General features: G+C 45.1%; 1 protein-coding gene across 2 annotated transcripts in view; it reads right to left on the reverse strand.

Annotated features, from left to right (window-relative positions):
- The window catches only part of LOC129386028 (uncharacterized), a 34950-nt gene extending 22892 nt beyond the window's left edge, over positions 1-12058 (reverse strand). The window contains exon 1 of one of the 2 annotated variants that reach the window (XR_008613510.2): positions 11740-12058. The gene's annotated coding sequence lies outside the window, so the exon portion shown is untranslated. The remainder of the gene's footprint in view (positions 1-11739) is intronic. The other variant, XM_072289150.1, reaches the window with a different exon arrangement.
- Positions 12059-20617: the final 8559 nt, after the last annotated feature.

Below are 20617 nucleotides of genomic sequence, written 5' to 3' on the forward strand. Positions count from 1 at the left end.
CATGAGCGGACAACTGGTTACTGCACTTCGCAAGGTGACGACACCGTGACCAGGACCTCAGCTCCGTATATCCGGCGGTCATGTTCTCACGCCGATCGGCAAATGCACTGCCAGGGTACAAGTTTTTGAGGTCACATTTGTCGGTTCATTTATTATACTGGCAGAGCGCTCTAGGCAGGTCATACTCGGCATAGACTTTCTTCGGGAGTACAGCGCAATCATAAACCTTCGCGAGTTGCTTGTCACTTTTTCCAGCGAACGCGCAACTCATTCAGACGACTGCCATCCACAGTCCACGGTGTTACGCGTTTCTGGTGACTGTGCTACTTTACCACCCCGGAGTACTGCGTTGATCACCGTAGAAACAGACGATGATCCTCCCCATCTCGCAATCGCTGAAGGCAGTCTGTCAGTCTTGTTGCCTCGACAGGTTTGCGTAGCCCGCGGTATCTTGCAGCTGTCGTCACGGAGTGCTCAGATTTTAGCGACCAATTTCAGTCGTGAATACCAGCACTTCGCGCCACGAACTGCCATCGCCTATTTGGAGCCAGTCAGCGACTTTCCCGCTTGTTTAACTGTAAGACACAATGACGGAGATCCTAACTGTGAGGTACCAGCCAACAGCAATATTGATGTGAATTCTAGATTATTAGGTGAACAACAGGCTAGCATTCGAAGCCTTTTACAGTCTTTTGCGGACTGTTTCACTTCAACATCGAAGGTCAATCAAACGCCTATTGCGAAACACAGTACTATAATGTTGGGTGGCCCCCATAAGAAGAAAACGACGAAGGTGCCAGGACAGAGATATATAAACAGATCTATAGCGTCGACCGAAGTCTTTTGTGGTTTTGTCTGTGACAATATATATATATATATATATATATATATATATATATATATATATATATATATATATTGAAGTGAAGATGAATGACCGGTGCCACAGTCACATCACCAATCGTCCGGGAAGTGCGATGTCGAGATTGCCTGGGCTGCGCTCCGGCTGAGACGCTGAGAACGCTGCCTCGCGAACTCGGACCGGGGTTCTAGGATAAAGTTTATTCTCTCTCTTGTCCTGTCCATTGCTCGCATCATTTAAGCATCAATGCTTAAAGGGTGAGGAAAGCTTACTGGCGAGTATGTCACTTGGCCCTTACATTGTATTCTAAGTAGAACTACCTTGCCTTGCCTTGGCACCAGATTTTCATGTAACTTTAGGCTCCTGCTTGGGAAATTAAAGTTTATTTCTTATATCAATGGGTCGCTTTTCGCCTTTCATTACAAACAGCGTATATATTGAGTTTCTTTTGCCCTTCCGTGCACTGTTATTTTTTTGAGCGTGTGTGCGATGCAGACACTGATATAGAGAAAAATTAATTTATTGTTATTTATTTGTTGAATAAAACTGTCAACTCCTGAAGAGCCATTACAGAAGTGGAAGTTACGAACAGATAAAATAATACAGTATGACAACAAAAAGCAAGTAAATGAACGGCAGACGTCTGGGCAGGGAGGCGAATCAGTTTAAATTCTGTGCACCGTACAAATTCCCCCGAAAATAAGGAACGACAACTGAACAGATACACCTTTGGCAAATTATGATATAATATTAGTTAGCGGCAAAAAGAATAACATGTTCACATTGTAAAAGTTCTTCGACGCATGGTGCTGACATGACAAAGTGGGGGAGCGCATTTCATTCTGTAATACCTCTCGGGATAAAGCTGTACTTAAAACGGTCATTTCTGATTTGAGGGTTGTGATGTATTGGCTATGACGATGTCTGGATATTTCATTTGTCGAGATTTTGAAGTACTTGACTTAGTCGACAAGCAAGTGACCATTTATGATAAGGTAAATATGTTTCAGTCACTCCTATCTGGTGCGCAAATATAGTGGAGGTAAGTCGGCAAGCCTACAAAGTTCAGTGGAAGATTGGGAGTAGCGATACTTGTTAAATATGAACCTTGATGCTAACCTCTGGGTTCTGTCATTTTTGTTGGTTGGATTTAGTGTAGGGATCCCATACAGTTTTAGCATACTCAATGAGAGGACGTATCACGGATTTATAGGCAAAAATTTTACCTCAGGGGTCGATGTAGTTATATTCCGCCTTAGGCTCCAGAGCGCTTTGCTGGCCCTACTACTGACAGCATCAACATGTTGATTCCATCTGAGGTCAGAAGTGAACGTTGTTCCTAGATACTTATATTTATAAACTCTGCTAATAGTTGTACTACTTATATTGTAAGGATAATGCAAAATTTCTCCCATTCTCGTTATGGCCATAGAAAATTTAGCTGCATTCAGTTCCATCTGCCAGTCGTCCCACCGTTTTTTTTAAGTATTTGCAGAGTAGACTGTAAATTGACCTGATCATTACTATTTCGAATTTCATTACACATCACACAATCATCAGCAAAAACCTGACAGGGACACTAATACTACTGGGCATGTGATTTATAATGATCAGAAATAAAACAGGACCTGGCACACTTCCTTGCGGAAGGCCGCACAGAATACGGGAAGGGCGTGATGTGCACCCCGTGAAATCAACATATTGTTCTCTACGAAAGGCCAGATGAAACCCACTGGGTGATTGCGGGGTTTTGAAATACGGAATTAATTTTGGTGACTAACTTCGGATCGGACACATTGTCAAATGCTTTCGGAAACTGGAGGAAGGTTATGTCTGTTTGACCGCGGGAGCTTAACGGTTCAGAGAGGTCATGTACAATTTCAATGAGGTCGGTGGTTGTTGAGAGCTTTCTTCGGAAACCATGCTGTCCAGGAAAATACAAGTTGTATTTGTCAAAGAAAATAATTGTTTATAAATAATGTGCTCGAAGAGTTTAGAACACGCGCTTGTTATAGAAAAAATGTTCATCAACATACAAACATGCGTATAGGGTTAAATATTTTCGTTTTCCCAGCCTGTATTTCCCGTGAGCAAACCTTCTAGGCTTTCGGTTTCCAATGTTCCGAGATTGATACAGCCTCTTTACGGTATAACTACACGTTCGACAACACAGGTTCCAGCGATTCCTGATGTAGAACATATGGATAACGAAGGCGGTGGTCTGCGCCAAACTGCATTTAAAAACTGAAATCTTTTTTCAATATGGCTCCCTTTTCTCAAGCGATTTACTTTGTGGTAAAGCTTCCGCTCGTCATACTGCCGGCTTTAATATTATATTCTACGTAGCAAGTGAAGCGCAATGCGAAATAAAGGATAAAAAAAAACGAAGGAGAGGAAAGGAAAGCCAGCCCATCTATTTTTTTTTCGAGAACGAAAGCACGGAAATATACGCACTTTCGGTAGCGGCCTCACGACAGGGCTGGAATCGGTGTTTTCTGCCTGGTGAATCCACGCGAGCTTGCCCACCCGCTGACAGCCATGTGGTAGCGCCACGTCAACACGGGTTGCAAAAGCGACACGAGCGTCATTGCTAAAAATGGCTGGTGTGGAAGGGGCTGCCGATACAGAGCAAAGCCTCCGAATAGCTTCCGCGTGCCGGTTGGTCACATCTCGGTGCGCAGAGGGCACGCGTAGCGGAGGCCAACCGCCGTCCGCGGCATTGTGGCACTTTGTAAGTTGTATTTGTTTGCGACAGACGAAAACAACAGGATGAGTGCTGACTTCCCATTGAAACTTCTAAATACATGCCATTACACACATCTCACGCGCGTGCAGAAAGGACTGGCATGAAAAAGATAAGACGATTTTTCAAGTTGTCTAGAATGCAAGGCGATTGAAGGCTGAGCGATACATGTTTCTGATAGTGAGCTGCTAAATGATTTCCCGTTGTGAGGACCGCCATGTTTTATCGTTAGACCTCGAGGGCACGTTTCCTTCCTCGCGTCCTCATCGTTTCGTGCTCAACCAATGCCAACTTGCCCAAATGTCTATTTTTCTGTTGACTCTTCGGGAAATACCCTGTTTCTTGTTACATAAAAACTACGCGCTACAACGACATGTCAGTCGCTCCAAAGAAAATATGCTAAATTCAAGCGTATCTAGCCTCCAACATCACAGCATGGCTCGTCACCCCAGTCTTTGTGAATGTTGTGTAGACTGGTCAAATAAAAAATGTATATGCTTTAATAGAGGCAATGAATATAAAATGGATGTATACATCAAAGCACCGTGGCTGGATATAAATAGCGTGTAAAGCTGTTTGGATGATATCCTCCACTTGGAATGACGGGGAAATCAATCACGAGGTGTTATGCGTAGGGGCACTACGAAAAATTTGAATATATATGTTTTTGCTTTTGGGTGGAATTGGAATATTGCACAAAAATACGTACCATCGTTAGAAGTTAGTTCAATACTAGAGAGATAGTTCCATACTTTCGGTGCTATTTAGCTTGTTATTCATGGCTTCACAACTTACGTAAAACACACCTTATGAACATTATCAGCACGCAGCACTATTGCAGAAAGTGAAGCATTTTTACTTGACAAACGGTAGGTAATAGAGTACTGCAGCATAATTACCATCTGGATTCGTGGGAATTATTCTCTATAATAAAAAAAACTCCCTGTTTAGGAGGGATCTTTAGAACAGACCAACACCAATGTCACTTTACAAATATATGAATGCGAACTGCAGAAGTTCTCTTACGAAATAACCCGTCGATCTATTTGAACAAATGTGTTGCACTTGAGAGAGAAAGGCAATTTGTAGTGACTGTATACGAAACGAAATGTTTATTGAGGGCTTGTACTTTATTTACAGAAATTGACAAATATTTCTAAGTTAAGAAAATGAGAAGCACGAAGTGTGCAGATTCCTAACTATGCACCAGGAACTGATATCGTAGTGCTGTAAACTGCAACTGTTGGAACATTGAAAGCGTGAAGTTTTAACATATGAATTTGCAGCTTACGTCAATTTGTTACGCGGTTTTGCGAAAGTTGTACTCACATATTATTACTTTGTTTCACACCGGTTATAACTAACATATTTTGTCCATTTTAGATGCGTTAATTGGTTCAGATGCAGAAGATTGAGATAATATTTTTTTCTGAGTCACAGCGATGTTGAATTATAGGTTTCGTATCCTTATATCCTACGGTATTTAATTTTCTGGTAAGAACTGTCCACCAAAATAAAAGTCTGCTTGCATTGGTCACTAAATTCCAATATTTTTTTTATTGCAAGTAACCTAGACACGCTCGATACAGAGGTTGCTGAGAAAAATGTTTTCTTCATTTCCGTGCATTCAAACAGGAACTCCCGAGCTAAAGCTCAAAGAAACGATTCCGAGCACCAGTTTCGCAATGAGTACGCCACCGATTGGTGTATAGTGTGAGCTGGACCATGCCGCACCACATGCGTGAATGAGATTATCCATATATGCACAATTGAAATCCAGAAAGACGTGGTAGATTCATGGAAGGCAACAATAACATTATGTTGGCGTAATACTGGTTTCGTACTTTCAGAGTTATTTTTATAAATTTTGGCAAATCATCACTGCAGAAATACGCAAGGCGTAGGAAGCTTTATAAAACAAAACTGGCCATCCATCCGAGGAAAACACGAAGCTGTAAAAACATTCATCTATGATTCTAAGAGAGAAAACTTTTTTCCCTTCTTGCTATTTCATCCTTTTTCAAGGCCGATGCTTTCTCAGAAACACACATAGGTCTTATTTGTAACATGTGGTTTCTCTATAATGGATATTTCGTTTCTGCTGCTGCTTCTGCCGTTTATTCAGCGATTCCGGCTACAAAGGTTGCAAAGAGAGCTTAGCAGCCGAAACAAGACATTGCATTGGTTGCACTACTAGCGCTGCAAATAACAGGAATAAGATAGTGTTCGCGCACTAAAATGCTGAATTGTTAGACAAATACTACTCAGTAAACTACTAGCAGATATACCTGTCGCGCCTATCCTCTGCTGATTTTATGCATTTATGCAGGCAAAATTTGTCCAAGAAAACCAAGCATATTATTGCGACAGCGTATATATGTACACTCCAGGTGCATTTGTGCCGTCGCCGTGAGGTTCCGTATGAGTGAAAGCGTGTGAAGGTGAGCCGGCAAACGCGGTTCAATCTCGCGTGCTCGAGCGAGGAACGCCGCCCAGATGCGTGCCCTCTCCTGTGGCGGGCGACGCAGAGGGGTCAGGAGAGGGAGCAGGGGTGTTCTTCTCAGGCGGATGCTAGGGTGCCTCGATATCCTCCTCGCCCACCACTCCGTACAGAGTGGAGACAACCACGGCGTGTACTACGGCGTTGGCCACAAGAATAGTGGACACAGTAGTAGACGCCTTTGGTGGACGCCGTAGAGACGCGTTGTCGGCGCTCGTGTATCTTCAAAGCGATCTGCGACGTGGCTAAAATGCCCGGCCACTCGGGCCTCAACTTCAAAGCGATCTTCGATTTTTGCAGAGTACGCTTAGTGCCGGTAGCTACGTATGCGTTGTACTGTCGACGTATCGTTCGCCCTGAAGCGACCGATGCACGGAGGTCAATTCGCTCGTGCCTGCTGCCGCGATTCCCGACTCCAGCGTTTTCACAGACAGTTTCCGCTCTCATCGAGCGCGATGTGCTCATGTTTTCATGTGCGTGCGTGACACCATGCTCGTTAATTTAGTTAAAACACGTTTAAGGGCTAGTTGGTTTGAATACGTGATAGAATCTGTGAGCGCGTTTTAAAACAATCTTTCTTGACCCTTTTCTGCCGCAGGTCAGTGTTTGTCATTCTGTTTGCTTTGGCCCATATCATGCATTTTGACGATTTGAAGGCGCATGTGCCTTGATATTCTTTGTTTTTTTCGTGTCGGCAGGTAAAGAAGGCGATTTATTGGAGAATAAACTTTAGTTTGAAGTTAGCGCTTCTGCTGATATTCTTACTTTTATCGTCATCTTCTTTGATCTTTACGGCAATCATACATCACATTCAGTAGAGATACCAGCAGTCAAGAGGCATTAGGTAATCAAGGACTACAGAACGTTTACGTAAATACCTTGGAAAATATCTACATAGGTTCTACAGCTACCTTATCTCTACACAAAAAAAGCAGGTAGATACCTATAAAGAAAGGGGTCAGAGAGGCAGACACAATCTGTCCAATGCTATTCACTGCGTGCTTGGAAGAAGCACTGAAGCTACCGAACTGGAAATGCTTAGGAGTAAGGATCGACGACGAATACGTCAGCAACCTTCGGCTTGCAGATGACATTGTTCTATTCAGCAAAAATGCAGACGAGTTACAACAAATGATTGAGGACTGGGAGAGTGTAAGGGTGGGGTTGAAGATTTTTATGCAGAAGACAAATTTAATGATCACTAGCAGGGCAAAGGAACAAGAGCTCAAGATCACCAGTCAGCCTCTTGAGTCTGTGAAGGAGTGCGTTTACCTAGGGCAATGAATCGCAGGGAACCCTGACCATGAGAAGGAAATTCATAGAAGAGTAAAAATGGATGGGATCGCATACGGCAGACAATGTCAACTCCTGACTGGAAGCTTACCATTATCATTGAAAAGGAAAGTGTACAATCAGTGCATTTTACCAGTGCTGACATATGGGGCAGAGACCTGGAGACTGACAAAGAAGCTTGAGAACAAGTTAAGGACCACGCGAAGAGCAATGGAACGAAGATTGCTAGGCATAACTTTAATAAACAGAAAGAGAGCGGTTTGGATCAGAGATCAAACGGGTGTAAACAGTGTTCTAATTGACATCAAGAGAAAAAATGGAGCTGGGCAGGTCATGTAATGCGCCAGTCATGTAATGCACCGTTGGACCATTGGATAACAAAATGGGTACCAAGACAAGGGAAACGCAGTCGACGACGGCCGAAGACTAGGTAGAGCGATGAAATTAGGACATTCGCGGGCGCTAATTGAAATTGTTTGTTGCAAAACATGGGTAATTGGAGATCGCAAGGAGAGGCCTTCGTCCTACAGTGAACATAACAAAGGCTGATGATGATGACGACATAACATTTTGGTTAACGCGAACCAAACTCTATTTTAAGTGGCTATCTTTATGAAGAAACTGTAAACACCTATATCGACCTGGAATTCAAGAACGCTTGTCCAAAGTTACCGCTCCAAAACTTTGTTTCCCTGGTAACGGCGGTAACTGTAAAATTATTTTCACTGTCTTGAAATATACTTTAGCAGCTCTTGCAGCATTTTATGATTGCTTCTGTCTCTTCTAACCACCTGACACATTTGTCGTCTTTAAGATATGGACGCAGTGGCATGTCAACCATGCGTTTCAAATATTTCGTTCAGAATAAAATATTGTTCTATAGATAAGATTGGTTCAATTGCCTGGGCAACTGCGTATCGTCTGGTCATTATCACGCCTATTATCATCCCATTTTTTTCAGAATTCGGCCAACACTGCACTGTGCACGCCTTCCGGGTTTCTTGTGTATGCAAAATACTAGTTCTCTGAGAGTAACAGCTCTGGACAACTACATTCATTTTGTGAAAACGATAAACATTTTTATAATTTGCAAGACACCCCCAAATCTCGCACATTTTTATATTTACACCTGCATAAGATACACACCACCCCCGCACCCATGCAAAATTTTATTAAATTAGGCTTGCAAGTCTGTTGCTCTAGAAGCGAACGCTTCCTTTGTCGGAACTCCTGGCGAATATGTTGCACAATTGTCACGATTATAATGCCCAACACTTGACAACTATGGTGGACACCCAACAATGGTCATCACCAGTAGCTGCGTGCTGTATGACCGCTTGTTGACGAACACCTGCTCCAGCGATATCTAACCGGCCTGTCTACCCCAGCTGATTCCATCAGATTAAATTTTCTGGCTTTATCCTACCTTCTAGTTCTCTTTGATTCTCGACAGTGTTTCTCTTCTTTTCGTGCTAATTTTTTTTATTCGAACAGACCACTGGTTAGGCGCTGTTCGGATTACATGGCCTGCCCAACTCCATTTTGTTGGTCTTATTCTCCACGAGAATATCGGCTGACCACATTTGCTCTCTAATACACAGCGCAGTCTTCTTGTCTCCTGACGTTATGATTCTATAATACCTTGGTCCATTGTTCGTTTCTTTAACGTATTCTCAATTATCTTTGTTATCTTCAATGTTTCTGCTGCATGTCTTACCTCCGACCAAAATATATTACTGCACACTTTTTTTCAAAGTAGCCGGTGCACAGGAGGTATTCACTTGTTAATTCTTGTCGCATGCGCTCCAGTCTATTATAATTGTATTGTAAATCTCCTCATAACGGGCATTCCCCGAGACTAAATAACCAATATTACCACTGTTGCACTGGTTCTGTAGGCTGACAACTAACCTCGAATTCTCTTTTCTTCATTAGGATAATTAACAGTACCTTGTGCTCACTCATTTTCAAATCTTGTCTGAGACGTTGTCGCTTAATGTTATAAAGAATTTGTTGGCAGACTTCTCAGGTGTTCTTTAACAGGACAATATCAGCTGGTCAGTACCAATTGTAGAAGATTTTCCAGCTGATCTTTGCACGTCATTTTTGTCAGGCTAAGAAATCGAATGTTTATAAACATGAACGCTGTTATTAGAGTTGTAGAGGTTGTGTTGCGTGCCCTAACTCGTTTCCTAATCGCTATTCTGCCGCTTTTCTTGTGGAGAATGATGGCACCTACGAAAAAAACCGCCGTCGTTGCTTAGTCGATATGGTGTCGGGATGCTAAGCACAAGATTGCGGGAACAAATCCCGGTCACGCCGGCCCCATTTCGACGGGGGGCATATGGGAAAACACCCGTGTACATAGGCTTAGGTCAACGTTAAAGAACCCCAGGAACCTAAATTACTATGGCGTGCGTCATAATGAAATCGTAGGTTCGGCACGTAAAACCTTAAAATTAAATTTTTTAGCTACGAAATCTTTATAGACAAAATACTTCCTATTCTCTTTGATAATGATTTCCTCCGCAAATTTTCGAATTTCTGCTAAACTGGCCACCTTTTCTTAATTGAATTTCGCTTTATAGAGATGTTCATTACATGCCGTCCATTTTTCAGTTTGCTGACTGGCCATCGAGTCGTAACATAATGGCATATAATATAGCTAAACCAAAACCATATATAAACCAAAATGGCTTATTTTACAAGGTGTGAAGTAAAAATGAAGATTACAATAAAGAAGTTTTCTAATTCCCAACGACAAGAAGATTTAAAAGCACGCTCACGAATGTGTCTTCGAGCCAGCAGCTAGGAATGCGAAACTGATTAAAATGATGTATTCATGACTCTGTTTGGTGAGTGGTAGTCTTTGTTTTTAGGCAATAAATACGTACAATCATGTGGCCCACAGGGGATGTGCACCATGATAAGTAAGTCTGCATAAAGATACCTACCATTAGCGAACTCTTTTTCAACACCCCTCCATTATGAACGTCAGCTTGCCAATATTATTGCGACGAAAATTGGGCTATCACTGTATTTTCTCATGGAGCGAAAACACTGATGATAAAGAATAATATAAGCAAGCTAGGTACCGTCGAAAAAGAGAACGAGCAAGAAATGACGGGCGCAATTTTCATGAACATGAAAACCGAAGTGCGGATTACAGAGGAAATGTGAGTAGGTCATATTTCAGTTCAATTGAAGTGAAATTTAGCTGGTCGTGTAACGCGTGTAACATTTAACTGGCAATGATTAACTGAATAGGTGCAAAGTCCAAGAATAGTTGAAAGCGGGAAAGCACTAGATGGAGTGGTGTATTAGTAATCGGGCAGCCCATGAATAATTTCATATCGCGAGGAACTAAGATGCATTTATTTAGGAGAAACCATAGCGCTCCAGCTGGTCTAAATTGCACGAAGATGATAATAAAGAATGCTTGTGATGTTAAGCTCTAGTAAAAAATTAAATTAGTCACGCGAAGGGATGCATTAAACCTAACATCGATCCAAGTAGCATGCGATAACTGTTGCGATACAGGATATGTAGTCACTCGCTGTCAGGGAAGACAATGGAACAGCGAGTTCTTAGATTCGTTCTAGAGAAAGCTCTAGTAAGTCGTCATGCTACCGAAAAACCTACTGTGGTGTTTTAGTGGGACTAGCACGCTCACCCCTAAACCTCACTCAGAATCTGCACGCCGTGAAAGCATTTATTTCTATTACATGTTCGTACACATTAGCGGTGTCCTGAAATTGAAAGAATCATCACTGGACCTATATAAGGATTCCACAGCTCCAATTATTAGTTCACTTCCAGGCTTCCACCAGTGCGATAACTTTTGACGTATCTGACTCGAATGAACCAGATATGTTCGTTCTACAACTGCATGGGTATTGATGGTCTGCACTCGGCGGTGACTGCTAACTGTAATATACAGGGCCCCTGTTTATAAGTCATCATTGTTGTCAACGTTATTCTAATTAGATGCCAGGCTGATGCGCGTCAGACATGATAGAAAACTACGTGATACACTCACCATGCGGCGGCGGTCACTCAGGCACGACCCTAAACGAAGAGAAATTTAGTCGTTGTTGTCCAAATTACACAATAATTTCAGGGGAAATGCTAATAAAACTGCGTTCAAGCTAATACTGCCTCTTGGACCTGCCGTTATAAACGAACGAGGGCGTATTGCTCGCTGAATATAAGCTTGGAAAGCGTGGACATATTTGCAGGTATATGAAAAACGAGACATTCCTTTGCAGAGATTGCTTTCGATACACTTCCGCACTCAAAACGCCAACAGCTTCTAAGCGAATGCCAAGAATGGTTGCTTACCTCCTTTCTTTAGAGAAGAAACTGATGGAGCGTGGTACGCTGCAAACACCGACGGAAGGCTTCCAACGGCTCTCCTGCGACACATACACTGGCTCTCGCGTAAGTTATCACCACACCGACCCCGCTCGGCGCTATGTCCGACTGCCAGCCGATGCGTGCCTTATGAGCAACGCGGGGAGACGACCTTCCCTTTCCATCCTCTTACGATGCGGGCTCGAGTGACGTCATTGATGCCGTCATTGCGCTTTCGCCGCAGCGGCACGGAGAGAGCTATTGTAGCGCCAAGAATGGCAAAGCGAGCAAGCGTACGTAAGGAGTCAGCGGGCCTGCTGAATGAGAGTACAAACGGCAAACTTGTTTCTTCGTGCTCGGCATACCTCCTGGTTGAGCTCACTCGTCAAGCCCCGCCCTCGTTTCCTGACCTGAGCCAATGGTATGTTTGCCGCGAGTGTTCTCATCCAGTCACGTCGGCACTGTGCGACTGCGCACCAACTCAACCTTTGAGCGCTTCGAAACGAGGGGTAGCGCTGGCGCCCCCGTAAACACATTTAACACGCAAGAACATGGCGCCTTTTTCAGAACAAAAAATTGAAAATGGCGTTGTTTTGCGGGCCAACGAAGAGGTGCGCCAGGAAGGCTGCCGGCGTCAACAGCGCTTATACCAGGATGGGAGTAAACAGCCGCATTTCTGTCGAGCTCGAGCGGTTGTTCCCGCCGGGGCCGGTATTTCAAACTGGAAAGCTTCTCGACGAGGTTTGAAGAGCCTCGTTGACGGCGCTTTCGAGTCGCCCCCTTGGCTGCCTGGTCATCGCTGATTAGCGTCGTCCTCTTCCCGGAACGAAAACGAAAACAACTGTCCTTAACGGGCTTATTTTCGCCGCATAGCTGGCAGACGAGCATACCGAAGAGAGTCGTGTTTGTTCGCTTCTTTTTTTTTACGCAATACAGGCGCTGTTGCCCCGGTGAGAGTTCTGCGATGGTTGTGCGAAGATTGCAGACGCTTAAACAAACCTTGCACTGTCGCATCTGTGCGATATTATCGTAGCAGCATGTGGATTTCGTGCAAAAGTGTTTGAACTGTGCGTTTCTGATGAAATGGTCGTGAAAAAAGGATCCTCACAATCGCTGCAGCTGCGGTGTCCTGCTTCACGATAATTTGCCTCCTGTTCGCGCCGGCCGATAAGAAAAGGTAAAAAAACGGCAGAGATCATTGTGTCTGCAGACGTCGGAGGCTCTTTTAAAGACGGCAGAAGCTGTGAATGCAGAAATTATTGCTGGTAATTGTGAGGCGCCACCGGAAGCATTTGGCTACGCGAATGACGAATTATCGCCCCACCGTACACGTGTTTGACATTGGGAGTTTAAGAAACACAGCACTTTGACGCAAACTGTACATGCATACATTGTGGATATACCATGGGCACATCAAGCACACGAAAGGTAAAACAGAACCTATGCGAATTAAGCATGTGTAAAGGATAACGTCCTGAGAACCCTTACCTCAGAAAGAATGGAAGGATTTGTAAATGCAACGCAATATCGCTTACAATCATATTAGCTAATGAGGGCTTTCAACTTTTATTAGACGCTGTTTATATAGAGCCTGAAACAGCCATGACGATTTTGTACAAATGTACCCAGTTGTTAGGGAAGGGGCTTCTTGTCATTGCTTTATGCATTTAGGTACACCGCGTAAAGCGTGTAATTCATTATAGGGGTTAAAAATCTGCACTGCCACCGATGGCAGCGGCACCGTTCCATCGCATTTTCGGCCACACCTGTACAATCGATATAACTTGCCCAATTGACGGCAATTCAACGAGCCATGCGATTGGCTGCCCAGGTTGTGTCATCGAGAATTTTTCCAACTTCATGGTTGACGAGTGATCATTAGGAACTTTGGCTAATTTGCTTCTACATAAAGAAGGCACAAAAAGAAAATTCACAAGGACAAATTTCACTACACAAGCACTTCCAGCACGCAGCAAGTGTCGTCTGCTTGTGTTACAATGTTCTCCCTGTTGACGCAACCTGTGCGGTCATTGTTGACCTCCAGCTTTCTTTTAGCAAGCACCATGGTTCGCGCTTGTTAAGTTGTCGGCTGCAAACCTACCAATCGGCAACGTGTCAAGCTGCGACATCGTGTGCTTCTACCGGACAATGATGAGTGACAATGATGGATGTGAGCGGAGTGGCTGCAGCGCATCAGGCTGTCTGTATCCAATCGGAGCCAGCATTTAGGTGTTCACGGCCGTCAATGAACGCTGGAAGAGCACAAGCAAAGTAGAGTTTTAGCGTATGCGTATTCGTGTAAACGCGAGGGCAAGCGGACTGGCTTTTGGATGAGAGGAATCGCCAATGTGCATGGCATGCACAGTGACGTGGTGGCACAGAGCTCAACCAGACAGCTGATGCAGCGTTAACTAAGTGCATTCCACTTTGCTGCTGGTTTAAATTTTCGGCAGCAGCGTTATCGTGAACATGTTGTTTTTAAAATGTTTTACACTTGCTCAAATAATTGAGGACCTTAACGGAGTGTGTGTAAGAGTGGGGTTGAAGGTTAATATGCAGATGACAAAGATAATGCTCAATAGCATGGCAAAGGAACAAAAGTTCAGGATCGCCAATCAGCCTCTAGAATATGTGAAGGAGTACGCTTATCTAGGTAATTTGCTCAAAGGGGACCCTGATCCTGTAAAAGAAATTTACACAAGAGTAAAAATTGGTTCAAGTGCATGCGGCAGGCATTGCCAGATCCTGACTGGGAGCTTACCACTATTTATTTATTTATTTATTTATTTATTTACTTATTTATTTATTCATTCACTTATTTATGATACCCTCAGGGTCAACAAACATTACAGAGGCGAGTGGTATAAAACACAGAAAAACAACAATATGTTAGCTACAAGAAGCAGCATAATGTTTCTAATTATGCGACAATAGTTATGATGAGGCAGAATACGCGTTACAAAAATACTATATGTACAACAAAGCAGTCCAGTGTTTCTAATTATACAATAATAGCTATAAAGAGGCAGAATACAAGATGTTACAGAGTATTGGTTAAGGAAGTCAAAAGTTTTTCGTGATCTGAATTGTTACTACCAATTTGGGAAGGCAATTCCAATCATTTAATGTGTGGGGTATGTAGGACTGTAGGAATGATTCTGTCTTACACTACGGAATGCCTACATTATGATGACGATCCAGACTGTGCGAAACGTAATGGGGAGGAGGTATTTGCAAATCACGCAGGTAGGGATGACGATACAGTTTGTGAAAGAAGCTTAAGCGAAGCATCGCACGTCGTGAAACAAGAGTAGGTAGTTTAAGGTTAGCTTTCATTACCGTTATGCTCGCGATTCTGTTGTAATTAGAGAGTATAAAACGCACCCAATTATGTTGCACCATTTCAAGCAAATGTACCAAATTATTATAATGCGGATCCCGAACCGAAGCGGCATATTCTAACTTAGGGCAGATGAGTGTTTTATATAGCATTAGTTTGAGAGACGAAGACGATTTTGCAAAGCTGCGACGAAGATATCCGAGCACGTGATTAGCGTTGCAGACAACAAGAAAGATGGGAGTATACCATGTTAGATTGCTACTGATGTGAATTCCGGGGTACTTATATCAACATACGCTGTCGACTAGTGCAATATTTAAGTTATAAATGGCTAAATTAGTAATCTTTCTAGACACTCGCATGAATTTGCATTTTATAATGTTTAGTTCTATAAGCCCTGTATTACACCACTCAAAAACTGCGTTAATGTCATCCTGAAGAAGAGCGGCGTCGTTTGGACATGTTATTTCTCGGAAAATTACGCAATCATCGGCAAGCAAATGAACGGATGAGGAAGCGCAAGATGGTAAATCGTTAATATAAATCAGGAAATGAGGAGGACCGAGGACTGAGACCTGCGGTACACCAGAATGGACTGTGCATTCTTGAGAATTCGCGCCGTTACCTGAAACAAACTGAGAACGATTAGAAAGAAAACTTTCAATACATATTAATATGCAGGAATCGAGCTTAAGTAGTCGTAATTTAAAGATGAGCAGCTTGTGACACACCTAGTCAAAGGCTTTACAAAAGTCAGGAAAACTGCAGTCAGCCAAGAACCTATTGTCAAGAGTGGTGTTTAGTTTGTGTACAAAAAGTGGTATTTCAGTTTCACACGACTATGATTTGTGAAATGCATGGTGTAATGGTGCGAAACATTATTGCGACTCTAAAAAATTAGCTAGGTGAGAAGCCAAGATACGCTCTAGTATCTTACAAAGTATACTTGTGAGCGAAATAGGTCTGTAATTTAAAGGGGATTGCTTATTGCCTGATTTATGCACTGGAATTACCTTCCCGACTTTCCGCTCGGATGGAAGAAAACCATCGTGCAATGATTGCTGGAAAATGTTAGTTAAGGTGATTTGTGTGTAGCAAACTGCTTTGAAGGAATTTCACATTAATCTGATTACTGGGCGGGGCAGAGGATAATTACCCTAATGATGCTTGCGACGCTATAATAGCTGATGTATAGTGGAAACTATACATCATGGTCATATGGTCATCATCGTCGTAGGGGTGGCGAAGTGGAATTGCTGGGTAACGAAAATGTTTTGCGGAAGCTTGATTTTGTGCTCCGGGACACTGTTTGGCCGGTATAGCGTCACCGTTAAGGTCACCGAGTGCTATGATATAATTTTCTTTAAAATTACCCATGCGCCGAAATTCTTTAGTGTTAGTGTTAAGCATAGAATGTAATGCGCTGCTTAGGAAGTTATCTTTTGCGTCTTTTAGGGCCTGCGCGCACCCATCAGCGCTCTGTTTGTAGGCTCACCAACAAGCACTGGTACGGCTTAGTTTAGCAGATTTAAACAGGCGTTTTTTATTCTATAAGCGTTTTAGCTGACGGTGATACCATACTTTATTTTAGATTAGAGGTGATCATGGGAACAGAGATGTGCCTATCTGTTATTTCAGTATCTTTATTACGAAGATGCTCCAGTTTGACGGAACATAACGGCATTCAAATTGTCGCAAATATTCATCAAGTAACACTGCGAGTTCATTATTAATTGACTTAATGTCAGCCTTGTTATAATTCCTTAATGTCTTGATCGTTTTAATCGGCGGTGAATAATCGAAGTGCTTAGGAAAAGAGCCAGGAAGCAAGCAAATGTCGGCCCATGACAGTGTGGCCTGGAACAAGAGTGGCTGTGAGCTGCGCATGTTTACAGCGGTGTCCTACACAACAATTCTGCTGGCTGACTATCATTTATGTTTGATGCGCTTGCGTCACCGGTATACGCTCCCAATCCGCGTTGCCAGACGTAGGCAGCACTTGCGTCAGAACACGGCTAGGATTGCAGCAGGACTGGCATGAGCAGCGGTGAACCATCGAAGTACGTAGGGAAAGAAGCAGGAAGCCAGGAAAAGACGCCCCAAGACACTGTGGTCTGGAACGAGAGCGGTTGTGTGCTGCGTAAGGTTACAGCGGTGTCATGCCCAACGATGCTGGCGGCTGGCTACAATTTATGCTTGGATGTTCTTGCGTCACCGGTATACGTTCTCAATCTGCGTTGCCACATATAGGATGAAGTTGCGTACAAACACAGCTCGGATTGCGGCAGGACTGGCATGACCAACGGTGTACTATCGAAGTCTGTAGCGAAAGAGTCAGGAAGCCAGGAAAGGACGTCCAATGACAGTGTGGGCTGGAACAAGAGTGGTTGTGAGCAGCGCATGGTTACAGCGGTGTCGTGCTTGACGATGCTGGTGGCTGGCTACAATTTATTTTGGATGCGCTTGCGTCGCGGGTACACGTTCCCTATCCGCGTGGCCAGGCGGAGGGAGCAGTCGCTTCAAACATTGCTGCGATTGCGGCAGTACCGGCATAAGCCGCGGAGGACCATCGAAGTTCATAGGGAAAGAGGACGCTCAATGAGAGTGTGACGTGGAACAAGAGGGGTTGGGAGCAGTGCGTGGTTACAGCGGTGTCGGGCCCGACGACGCCGGAGGCTGGTTACAGGTTAAGCTTTGATGCGCTTGCGTCACCAGTATGCGTTCCCAATCCACGTTGCCAGATCAGGGCAGTGGTTGAGTCAAAGCACGGCTGGGATCGCGGCAGGACCAGCATAAGCAGCGGTGGACCATCAAAGATCATAGGGAAGAGCCAGGAAGCCATGAAAGGAGGCCCCACGACACTTTGGCCTGGAACAATAGCGGGTGTGAGCAGCGCATGGTTACGGCTGTGTCGTGCCCGACGATGCAGGTGCCTGGCTAGAATTTATGTTTAATGCGCTTGCGTCGCCGGTAAGCGTTCCCAATCCGCGTTGCCAGACGTAGGAAGCAGCTGCGTTCAAACACGGCTAGGATTGCGGAGGACCGGTTTAAGCAGCAGTGGACCATTGAAGTGCGTAGGGAAAGAGCCAGGAAGCAGTGTGGCCTCGAACAAGAGCGGTTGTGAGCCGCGCATGTTTGCAGCGGTGTTGTGCCCACGATGCTGGTGGCTGGCTACAATTCATGCTTGTATGTGCTTGCGTCACCAGTATACGTTCCCGATCCGCGCTGCCTGGATTAGGAAGCAGTCGCTTCCAAACACGGCTGCGATCGCGCGAGGACTGGCATTAGCAGCGGTGGACCATCGAAGTGCGTAGGGAGAGAAGACGCCCTATGACAGTGTGACCTGGAACAAGATGGGTTGTGAGCAGGGCATAGTTACAGCGATGTCCTGCACGACAACGCCGGTGGCGGACTACAGTTTAAGCTTTGATGCGCTTGCGTCGCGTGTATGCGTTGCCAATCCGCATTGCCAGACATGGGGAGTGGTTGAGTCCAAACATGACTAGGATTGCGGCAGGACTGGCATAGCAGCGGTGGGCCACCGATGTACGTAGGGATAGACCCAGTAAGCGAGGAAAGGCGGCCCTACGACAGTGTGACCTTGAACAAGAGTGGTTTTCAGATGAGCACGGTTACAGCGGTGTCGTGCCCGACGAGGCTGGTGGCTGGCTATAATTTATGCTTCTTATACGTTCTCAATCTGCATAGCCAGACGTAGGGAGCGATTGCGTCCAAAGACGGCTGGGATTGCAGCCGGATTGGTATGAGCAACGGGGTATTATGGAAGTTTGTAGTGAAAGAGCCAGCAAGCCAGGATTGGAGGCTTCATGACAGTGTGGCCTGGAACAAAAGCATTTGTGTGCAGCGCATAGTTACAGCACTTTCGTGACCGATGATGCTGGTGGCTGCCTGCACGTGTTGTTTGATGCGCTTGCGTCGCCCGCTTCCATCGCCCGTTCCCAGACGTAGGGAGCAGTTGCATCCAAACACGGCTGGAATTGTGGCAGGGCCGGCATAAGCAGCGTTTCAGCGTGGAAGCGCGTAGGGAAAGACAGAGGAAGCCAGGAAAAGACGCCCCATGACTGTGTGGCCTGGAGCAAGGGTGGTTGTGAGCAGCGGATTGTTACAGGACATAATGAGCGACGATGCTCGTGGCTGGCTACAATTTATGCTTTGACGCGCTTGTGCTGCCTGTATACGTTCCCAATCCACGTTCCCAGAGGTACCGATCAGTTACGTCGAAACACAGCTGGGATTGTGGACGGACCGGCTTAAACAGCGGTGGACCGTTGAAGTGCATAGGGAAAGTGCCACGAAGCCAGGAAAAGACGCTTCACGAGAGTTAGGTCTGGAAGAAGAGCGGTGGTGAGCAACGCATGGTTACAGTGGTGCCGTGCCCGACGATTGTGGTGGCTGGCTACAACTTATGCTTGCATGCACTTGCGTCACCGGTATCCGTTCCCAAGTCGCGTTGCAAGACGTAGGGAGCACTTTCCTCAACACACGTCTGGGATTGCGGCAGAATCAGCATAAGCAGCGGTGGACCATCGAAGTACGTATTGAAAGAGCAAGGAAAGGACACCCCATGACAGTGTGGTCTGAAACAGGAGCGGTTGTGTGCACCTTTGGCTACAGTGGTGTCGTGCCCGACAATGCTGGTGGCTGACTACAATTTATAACTTGATGCGCTTGCGTCGCCGGTATACGTTCCCCATCCGCGTTGCAGAGTGAGGGATTAGTTGCGTCCAAACAGGGCTGGTATTGTGGCATGACCGACTAAGCAGTGCTGCACCATCAAAGTTCGTAGGGAAAGAGCAAGAAGAGGAAGCCCCATGACAGTGTGGTCTGAAACAAGAGCGTTTGAGTGCATCACGTGGTTACAGCGGTGTTGTGCCCGACGATGCTTGTGGCTGGCTATAACTTACGCTTGGATGCGCTTGCGTCTTCGGTATACGTTCCCAATTCGCGTTCCCAGAGGTTGGGAGCAGTTGCGTCCAAACACGGCTGGGATTGTGGCAGGACCGGAAGAAGAAGCGGTGCATCATCGAAGTGCGTAGGCAAAGGGCCAGGAAGCCAGGAAAGGACGTCCCATGACAGTGTGCTCTGAAACAAGATCCGCTGTGTGCACCGCATGGTTACAGCAGTGTCGTGCCCGACGATACTGGTGGCTGGCTACAATTTATGTTTGATGCGCTTGCGTCAGCGGTATACGTTCCCTATTCGCGTTGCCACACACAGGGAACAGTTGTGTCCAAACACTGCTGGGATTGTGGCAGGACCGGCATGAGCTGCGGTGCACCATTGAAGACCGTAGTGAAAGAGACAGGAAGCCAGCAGAAGGACGTTCCATGACAGAGTGGCCTAGAGCATGAGCGCTTGTGAGCAGCGCATTGTTAGAGTGTGTTGCGAGCGACGATGGTCGTGGCTGGCTACAATTTATGCGTTGACGCGCTTCAGTAGCCGCTATACGTTCCCAATCGGCTTTGCCAGACGTAGCGAGCAGTTGTGTCCAAAGACGGCTCGGAT

The sequence above is a fragment of the Dermacentor andersoni genome, chromosome 7 (assembly GCF_023375885.2).
Source record: "Dermacentor andersoni chromosome 7, qqDerAnde1_hic_scaffold, whole genome shotgun sequence".
In the NCBI taxonomy this organism is placed as follows: domain Eukaryota; kingdom Metazoa; phylum Arthropoda; class Arachnida; order Ixodida; family Ixodidae; genus Dermacentor; species Dermacentor andersoni.